Source organism: Mastomys coucha, unplaced genomic scaffold (assembly GCF_008632895.1).
Source record: "Mastomys coucha isolate ucsf_1 unplaced genomic scaffold, UCSF_Mcou_1 pScaffold12, whole genome shotgun sequence".
Lineage (NCBI taxonomy): Eukaryota > Metazoa > Chordata > Mammalia > Rodentia > Muridae > Mastomys > Mastomys coucha.
The window spans coordinates 89,303,032-89,313,058 of record NW_022196894.1 but is presented as its reverse complement, the minus strand read 5'-3'; the positions used below and the strand labels follow the sequence as shown (position 1 = coordinate 89,313,058).

General features: G+C 47.2%; 1 protein-coding gene across 1 annotated transcript in view; it reads left to right on the top strand.

Annotated features, from left to right (window-relative positions):
- Positions 1-8,145: 8,145 nt before the first annotated feature.
- Tmem50b (transmembrane protein 50B) overlaps positions 8,146-10,027 on the top strand; it is a 32,016-nt gene continuing 30,134 nt past the window's right edge. The window contains exon 1 of the mRNA XM_031364394.1: positions 8,146-8,311. The gene's annotated coding sequence lies outside the window, so the exon portion shown is untranslated. The remainder of the gene's footprint in view (positions 8,312-10,027) is intronic.

The window sequence follows — 10,027 nt, the reverse complement described above, 5'->3', positions numbered from 1 at the left end:
AGGCACAGAACAGGTGCAGGCAGTATTCCCACACAGCTGCGGGCTCTTTCCCTTGCAGTTATTCAACCTTTGCAACAACCATGAGCCAAATGTGCTTTCATACAAACCCTTTAAAAAGGTGACAATGGATCCTCTAGTCCCAGCGCTCAAGAGGAAGGGGCAGGAGAATAGCCATACGTTCAAAGCCAGCCTGGTAAATGTAGTAAGTTCCAGGTCCAATAGGGCTAAAGAGTGAGATCCTGTGTCTTAGGATTTCATTGCTGTAAAGAGACATCATAATCAAGGCAACTTTTTTTTTTAAGATTTATTCATTTATTTAATGTATGTGATTACAACATAGCTGTACAGATGGTTGTGGGCTTTCATGTGGTTATTGGAAATTGAATTTTTAGGACCTCTACTCGCTCCAGTCGGCCCCGCTCACTCAGGCCCAAAGATTTATTTATTATACATAAGTATACTGTAGCTGACTTCAGACACACCAGAAGAGAGCGTCAGATCTCATTACAGGTGGTTGTGAGCAACCATGTGGTTGCTGGGATTTGAACTCAGGACCTCCGGAAGACAGTCAGAGCTCTTACAAGGTGGGGCAACTCTCATAAAGGAAACATTTAACTGAGACTGCCTTACAGGCTCAGAGATTCAGTCCATTATCATTGTGGTGGGAAGCATGGCAGCATCCAGGCAGACTTGGTACTGGGAGAGCCAAGAGTTCTACATTTTGATCTAAAGGCAGCCAGGGGAAGACTGTCTTCCCTGGGTAGCCAGGAAGAGTGTCTCTTCCACACTGGGCAGAGCTTGAACATAGGACCTCAAAGCTCACCCCATAGCAACACACTTTCTCCAACAAGGCCACACCTGCAATAGTTCCACTTCCCATGGGCCAAACATAGTTAAACCAGCACAGAGAGATTAAGTGACATAAATGGCGGAGGAAGAATTTGATCCCAGGAACCTTGCAACTATTCTGACTCCAGGACTCTATGCCCATACAACTCTATGGTGCTGTGGAAAGTTGGGGACTCCATTCACTAGTGTGTTTGATGCATGAGCTGACACTCTCGTCCTGGGTTTCCAGGAGACTGTGGCTCCCTAAGTGTCCACACATAACACCAACGAGCACCATAATGTGGCAGAGAACGAACTTTCCAAGTAGACAGGTTTCAATTCAGACCCCAGATTTTTCATTTACTAGCAGTGTTGATTTTGGGCTTCAATTGAACCCCTCTGTCAAAGGAGAAAAATTAGAAGCTGGAGAAATAACATTCAGCGAAGTGCTGGCTGCAGAGCATGGCGACGTGCATTTAACACCCAAAGCTCATGTAGAAAAGCCAGGTGCTATCACAGTTGGGATCCCAATGTTGGGAGGAGGAAGCAAGTGGCTCTCCATGTCTTACTGGTCATTCGGCCTCAGAATTGGCAAGTCTCAGGCCCCCATGAGAGACCATGTCTCAAGCAAAGCAGACTCCCCCACATCAAAGCAGAATAGACATAAGTGAAGGATGTCTGAGGATGAAACTCTGGCTTTCACATACATTTGAACACATATTCATGAACACACAGAGAAAGATAAAACCCAGCTCGCAGGATTGTGTCGCTGGGACACAAGATGTGGGCTGCCGGGTGGTGTCCTGGTTAGCTAGTCAGTGGTCCTCAGGGAAAGTTGCCATTCTGTAGGGGTCATTTAAAGAGGAATTCTCAGTTGTTACAATGATAGGACATTGCTATCAGCAGACTTTTTGGTTAGCAGAGTTGGACCAGAATGGTCTGTTGACTGACACTCCTTTTACTAGCTTCTGAGTCCATGCCATTTTGCTTGTTAGGGATTTCAAATGCCATGTCTGAGCACTGGCAGATTGCCAGATATTTTCCAATGCGTAGGCCAGTGAGGCACAGCCACAGAGTTCTCTTTGGCTCACCTGACTTGCAAAGGTCCCAGGAAACAGTCACATGAATAAAAAGCCTGCTTTTTTATCCCAGCCTAGCCTGGCATCACATCACATTGTTTGCTTGCTATTAATTATGCTAACACGTTCAGTGCAACCCCTATGGACGTGGTAAGAAAACTGTGCTTCATTTTCTTGGGAATTCTACTACGAGATAGTCCCAAAACAACCTTTTGAAATAAATGTGTGTTGTGTGTGTTCATGTACATGCATGTCTGTATGTGTTGGTGTATGTGGAGGTCAAAGGCCAATGTCTGGTGTGTTCTTCAATCAGTCTTTCCTTATTTTCTTAGACAGGGTCCCCCACTGACCCTGGAGCTTTGTGATTTGCTAGTCTTGTTGGATAGTGAGCCACAAAGATCCTTCTTTCCCCAACTCATCAATGCTGGGAGAACAGCTATGCTGTGCATAGCTTTTCATGTGGATGCTGAGATCTGAACTCAGGTCTCATGCTCGGGAATGAGCACTTTACCAACTGAGCCATCTTCTGGGACTCCGGTATTTGAGTTACCTATACTACATAGTTACTGGAGTTTATATTTAAGGTGCTTCGTGAAAACCCATACCAGAAGAAATTAGATTTTCTTTCTAATTTAGAATAAAATATTACTAAATAAGTAAGTGTAGCAACCAGCCTTCAAGATAATCCTTAGTGAGTCTCATCTTTAAAAAAAAAAAAGATTTATTTATTTATTTTATGTATATGATGTATACAGTGTAGCGTCTTCAGACACCAGAAGAGGACATGAGATCTCATTACAGATGGTTGTGAGCCACCATGTGGTTGATGGAAATCGGACTCAGGACCTCTAGAAGAGCAGTCAGTGTTCTTAACCCCTGAGCCATCTATCTCTCCAGCTCAAGAGATCCTTTCTAATTAGAATAAAATATTACTAAGTAAGTAAGTGTAGTAGCCAGCCTTCAAGATATTTCAAGATAATCCTCAACAAGTCCCATCTTCTGATAGTCATGGTTTTGAGCAATACCCTTCAACATTGTATCAGACTTGGTTTGTGTGGCCAGTAGAATGTACATATCACTTCTGAAATTCTCTCCCTCCCCTCCCCTCCTTCCCTCTGAGAAAGAGAGAGAAAGAGAAAGAGAGACCGAGACAGAGAGACAGAGAGTTGAGTCAGTGTGCAGGCATGTGGTCCCATGTATGGGTGTGTGGATGTCATCAGGTGCCTTTATTGCTCTCTGATTTATGGCCTTGAGACAGAGTCCACTGCATCTGGAAGCTCACTCTTTCAGCTAGGCTGATCAGTAAGCTCTCAGGACCCTCCTGCCTTCACCTAGCAATACTGGGGTCACAGACATGTTCAGCTGTGTTTAGTTTTATGTTTGTGCTGGGGCTTTGAACTCACATCTTCATGCTTTCGGTATTCCTAACTACTGAGGCATCTCTTTTAAACTTAAAAAAAAAAAAGAAACTTTTAAAAAACTCCCTGCCGGGCAGTGGTGGCACACACCTTTAATCCCAGCACTTGGGAGGCAGAGAGAGGCAGGCGGATTTCTGAGTTCAAGGCCAGCCTGGTCTACAGAGTTACTTCTAGGACAGCCAGAGCTACACAGAGAAACCCTGTCTCAAAACAAACAAACAAATAAAAAACCCCACAAAAACCCAAACAACAACAACAACAACAACAACCACAAAGCCACAGTGACTGGGCTATGTAACTGAGCCTAGACCACTAACTACTCAGCATTTCACTGTGTACGGGGATTAGCTTATAGGTAGTCAAATTGACTCTGCTCTGGAGGAAGCAGTTCTGTGGAGATGAAAGACGGAATGACAGTGGGACTGAGCTGAGCTGCTGTAACAAAATGCCATGCACTGAGGGTTTCAGGACAGAAATTCATTTTTCACAGACTTGGTGCCCCGAATTCTAGGATCAAGTCTGCCTGCAGACTCAGTTTCTGGTGCGGGTCCACCACCTCATAGGTGAAGGGAGTGAAACTAGTTTTTGAAAAATAACATCTATCTGTCTGTCTATCTATCCATCCATTTATTTCATTGTGTATGTGTGCATGCACACTTGCATGTGGATTATTTTATTGTGTATGTGCATGTGGAAGCCAGAGGACAAGTTGAAGGAATTGATTCTCTCCTTCTACCTCATGAATTCCAGTGATCACCCTAATTCTCCAGTCCTATCAGAATGCCCCTCTCCCCTGAGCCAGCTCCCAGGCACAGAGAGCTCTGTTTACAAGGGCTCTAACTCTGTTCATGAGAACACTATCCTGTAGATTAGCCACAGGGTTTCGAAATATGAATTCTGAGGAGACTTTTCAGATCTTTCCTCCCCAGCTTTACAAGTCCCATTAATTTTATTATTTAAGCCTAATTGAGGTAATGTTTTCTGTCACGAAAAGAAACTAAACAGCTATGTCCACTGTGTTAGAATCCACCACAGAAAGATGTGTTTCCTCTTCTGCCAGAAGCAAATTATCTCTCAGGCATTGGAGGTGTCTTGGCACCATGCCTGTCTCCGTGATAAAATGCCCAGACAAAAGACAACCTGCAGAGAGGGTTTATTTTGGCTTATATTAGCAGGTTACAGTCCATCAGAGAAGCTGCGGCTGCAGGAACCTAAAACAGCCTGTCACATCAGATCTACAGCCATGAGCAGACTATCACATCAGATCTACAACCACGAGCAGACTGTCACATCAGATCTACAACCATGAGCAGCCTGTCACTTCTGATCTACAACCACGAGCAGCCTGTCACATCAGATCTACAACCACAAGCAGCCTGTCACATCAGATCTACAACCACGAGCAGCCTGTCACATCAGATCTACAACCACGAGCAGACTGTCACATCAGATCTACAGCCACGAGCAGACTGTCACATCTGATCTACAGCCACGAGCAGACTGTCACATCAGATCTACAGCCACGAGCAGCCTGTCACATCAGATCTACAGCCACGAGCAGCCTGTCACATCAGATCTACAGCCACGAGCAGACTGTCACATCAGATCTACAGCCACAAGCAGTCAATGCACACTTGTCCCCTGCTTAGCATTCTCTTACATTGTCCAGAGCCCCAAACCAGGGAATGGTGCCTCTCTCCAAGGCCAAGTCTTCCCACATCAATTAAAGCAGTCACGACAATCTCCCATGGCTCGCTCTCTCCCAGCCATGTCTGTACATGTGTAATAAGCCTTCATGAATCGTCATGAAACACACATTAAGGAAATGGTGGCATTGGTGTGATCGGAGGGTAAAGCTTTTAGTACAACTGCCATAAAGCATCACCTCACCTCGTATGCAGGCCTAAGTGAAGGGGTAGGTGGTTTCAACAAAAATGGCTGCAGACTTCTGAAGAGTAACCTCAGCACTTGTCACCATGACCCACTTGCCAGAGGTGTTTCTAAAGTAAAGCTAGTGGGGGACTAATACTGTATTGGTCAGCAGCACAGCCTTCAAAAATGAGCTCAAGCCAACTAAAAGCTGGAAACTAAAAGCTGTAGAGTGTACTTACATTGGTCCTTGGCTTTAGTATTTTCACCAAATGACTGACATGGCATAGATCTTATTTCAGAAGACAGTCAATATGGTAGTCAGAAGGAGTCGGCATTCCTTTCAAGGCAGCCTTCTGAGAATATAGAGAATATACAGTAGCATGAACCTGTTCTGTTACTCAACACAGTAAATACTGTGAAGAGGAACGCAGTATTTGAGGATGTTTACACATCCATGTTTACACAGCTCACTTCAGTCTTTTAGTTCCTGTGGAGTGGTGTTTACTTTGCATCCTTAGAAGATGAGCTATGGGGCAGCAGTGGCGCACACCTTTAATCCCAGCACTTGGGAGGCAGAGGCAGGAAGATTTCTGAGTTCGAGGCCAGCCTGGTCTACAGATTGAGCTCCAGGACAGCCAGGGATACACAGAGATTACCCCCCCCCCCAAAAAAGAAGATGAGCTATGAATTGCACAGTTAGTAGTACAGTCCTTAGCTGACAATTCAGGATGAATCAGAACAACCCACACATCTTGAATTGCTCTCCCTTCTTGGTAGGCTGCTTTCTGGACCAGAGTTCATTTGCTGTTTTTGGTGAAGTGGATCTTTGGTCCTGGTCCAAGGCAGAAAAGGATCCCAAAGTTATAAAATCTCCCCAGCCTGGGGACCTTGACAGACAGGTGCTCAGGCGACCAGAATCCAACAACGTAATGAGCAGCTGGGTGTGCTGGCTCATGCTGTTAGTCCCAATACTAGGAGGCAGAGACAGGTGGATCTCTATGAGTTCGAGGTCAGTCTGGTCTACAAAGCAAGTTCCAGGACAACCAGGGCTCTGTTACACAGGAAAGCCATGTTTTTGAAACAAACAATCCAAAATACCAACAACAAAACAAAGTAAAACCACCAAAGTATATGATTACCTATCATGGTGCTGGAGTTCCAGTTCAAGTAATGCATGTACAGAGAGAGGTTTGGTCTTTTTTTTCTTCAATGTTTAAACTTATTTTATGTGTATATGTGTTTTGCCTTCATGTACGTATGTGCACCATTTGTATACTTGTTGTCCAGGGAAGCCAGAAGAGGGAGGTGGGTCCCCTGGACCTGGAGTTACAGGTAGTTGTAAGCCTCCCTGTGGGTATTAGAAAACAAGCCAGGGGAGCCTCTGGAAGTGTGGCCTGAGCCATCTTCCAGTCCCATTTTTTTTTTTTTTAACTGATGAAGAATTGAAAGCAGGAGGTACATTCAAGACAGGCAATGCACTACTTACTGCACTACATCCTAGATCCTTGGTTATTTTTGAGACAGGATCTCACTTTATCCTGGTCTTGAATTTGCTGTGTAATCCAGTCTGATTGGAAAACACAGATCCCACTTGGGACCATGATCATGGGACATTTTGGAATGCAGGGATCACAGGCATGTATCAGCACACTTGTTTATATGATGCTGGGGATACAAGCCAGAGCCTTATGTATTTAAGGCTCACTACTGTACCAACTGAACTGTGGGAAGCCACTTCATAAGCACATCGCCATTACAAGATGGCGATGACATCTGGCTTGCCGTTAGCATAAAAACGCCTTGTGCGCGTGTGCCTGTAAATCCCAACGATCTGCGGCGGAGTGCCTTTGGTCACGTCAAATGGCCTGATTGTCCCACAGCCTATTATGAGTCGCCACGTCTGAGGCAGGCATAGAGCTCTATATAAGGGGAGGGTTTTGAGATAGTCGGGGTCCTCCTCCTCAACTGAAGCTTGTGATCTCACTCTCAAGATGCATTAAAGCTTGTACTGCAGAAGGATCCTGTGTGTGCCGCGTTGTTCCTGCTGGCGGGAGATAGCGCGGGACACTGAACCACATTCCCTAGCTCTGGGACAGATGCCTAAAGATACTCCCTTCTGCTGCCCATCTTGCTTGGTAGGGTGCATGCATAATCCCATACTCTGAAAAGGAATTTATGCAGTGAATATTTTTTGAGCACCTAAGTCCTAGATTATATCCAAGAACTACAGGAGTAACAGAATCCAGAATGTCATTTGTGACAGTTACGTGACACAAAAATCTTTTGCTTTATCTAGGTAAAGTGTCAGTTTTTGCTGTCAATTTAGTAGTAACTTGGACTTTACATTTTTCTTCAACTGAATTTATATTCTGTAGGAAATGTGGCTTTTGAAGTTATGCTGAAAAATCCAGAGGCAGTATCTCTAAAGGAAATAAGTAAAGATTTGCTCTCAAAATAAGCCAAAAATCTATTTGGGTAGATGGAAAAAGAATCATCAGGCTGAAATAGCTATGCAGCTTTGCTTTGCGGGTATCCTCTGGCAACCAGCACTGACTAGGACGCTTGGACCTGTGACTTCGTCTTCTTAGGTCTTGGTTTCTGAACGTCTTGGAGTGCGTTCTCGACTCTCAGAAGCTGGTGAACAATGCTTAGCTGCTGATGTGCAAGAGGAAGTCGTGGCATAGGCTTGGGTTCCCCATGCGGGTGCTTTCACCAACGCTGAGGCATTTAGGTTTACACTACTATAAACCGCAGAGATCTGGACTTCAGCACCTGGACGCCGGCAGGGTACCGCGCCAGCCCCGCCCTCTATCTCATCGACCGCACTCTGATTGGCCACCGTGGTGCGCACGGGTCCGACCCCATCCTGCCTCTTTGGTCCCCGTCCCGCCTCCAGGGGTATGCCCCGCCCACGCAGGCCACTTGCTGCACTCCCATTGGTCCCTGCGGTGCGCACGGCGCCTCGCCCCCGCCCCACCGGCGCCCTAGCCTCGCGCCCGCCGCCGGCCCCCGGCTCCCGGGCTGAGGTTGTTGAGCTGGCCGCAGCTGCCGGGGCCGACGCGCGCCCTCGACGTCCCTGCTCCCGCCTGGGCTCGGCGTGGACGTCGCAGGAGGGTGAGTGCGGTTGGCAGGTCTCGGGTTTCTGTGATCCGCCGATCGAACGGGGACGCCGGCCCGGCGCGGCCTGAGGTGCTGTGGCGCCGCCCGTGTCGGTGCCAAGGAGCGCGCGGGCGACCGGCGGGGCCCGGCCTGCGTCCTCGTTTTCTCGGCGGCCCGTGGCCCTGACGCCGCCGTGACCCGCGCTCCGCCGAGGCAGGCCGCTCCGCCGCGCATCTCGTCCGGAGGCTGGGGAGGTCCCCAAGGCGATCAGTAGGGGATGAAGGTCCTGTGGGGCGCTGCCGCACCGCCGCCGCGGTCCGGCGAGCGTCTGGGGACGAGCGACCCTCCGGTTTGCTCGGAGCCGTTGCCAGAAACTGTCTGTGTTGCCTTGACTTTCCCCTCTATCCTGCCAGCGCCTGGATGAAAGGGAGGAGGGGAGGGAAGTCTTTGGGAATTCAGCCTAAGTGGCGAGTGGGCTTTTCAGAGAAGTAGCGCAGAGCATGGTCGTTTGTAGGCTAGGCCATTTTGGGTTTTAGCCAGTTAGTTGGTTTTCGAGTTCGCCGCTGGAAGGTACTTGAGCCTGAGAGGTGGATAGATACTTGACCTTTCTGGCCGGAGCGGCGGAGGGCTGGGCTCGCTCTTCCCCCTTGCTACTGCGATGGGAGGAGGGGCGTGGGAATTCAAACCTCTTGCAGGAGGAGATCCGCTCACTCTCAATAACAACGCCCGACCCCGTGCATCCTTCGCTTTCCAACTCTTCATCCTGTTTGTACAACAAATTCCATTTCTAGATAATTCCAGGGGCGCTTATTCCCAGGCTTCTCATTCTTTCTCGGTTTCCAAAGAGCAGAGCCAAGCAGTTTAACACTTAAACGAGCATAGTGTTCCAAGACTTCCTAATCCTAAAAATGAAATCCAGAGGTTAATTTGCATAGCGATGCTGCAAGCAAAGCAGGTTTAAGTTGGCTGGAGGTGAGGACGTAGTTTTTCCTCTTCAGGAGACACACCCTTTGACCTCCCCTTTCTTCCTGGGTCAGCTAGACAGCACCCTTCCCTGCTTTGTTTGGTTTTGGTTTTCTAAATTCACTTCTGGGGTCCAGAAGTAAAGAATCAATCTTGCTTAGTCCTTATTTGTCTTTTATTGTAATAAAACTAATATGATGTGTGAACAATTTAAACTGAAGAAGGATATCGAGTAAAGCATTCAGATAATACAGAAACATCAAATAAAAAGTGAAATCCTCCAGCACACTTTTAATCTCAGCTCCCGGGCAAGTAAGGCCAGCCTGGTCTACAGATTGAGTTCCAGGACAGCCAGGACTACACTGAAAAACCCTGTGTTGAAAAACCAAAAAAAGGGGGGGGAGGGGGAATGGTCAAAATTCTCACTCCTTCACTCACTTTTTATGTCCCCAGTTCTACTCCTAAGGAGGCCATCATAGTACAGTGTTATTTGGCAACAGATAATGGCACATTTCCACATGTATATGTGGTATATGTGGACTAATCTTTTTTTTTTTTTTTCCCCCGAGACAGGGTTTCTCTGTATAGCCCTGGCTGTCCTGGAACTCACTCTGTAGACCTGGCTGGCCTTGAACTCAGAAATCCACCTGCTTCTGCCTCTGCCTCCCAAGTGCTGTGATTAAAGGCGAGTGCCACCACTGCCCGGCTTCTTCTTCTTCTTCTTCTTCTTCTTCTTCTTCTTCTTCTTCTTCTTCTTCTTCTTCTTCT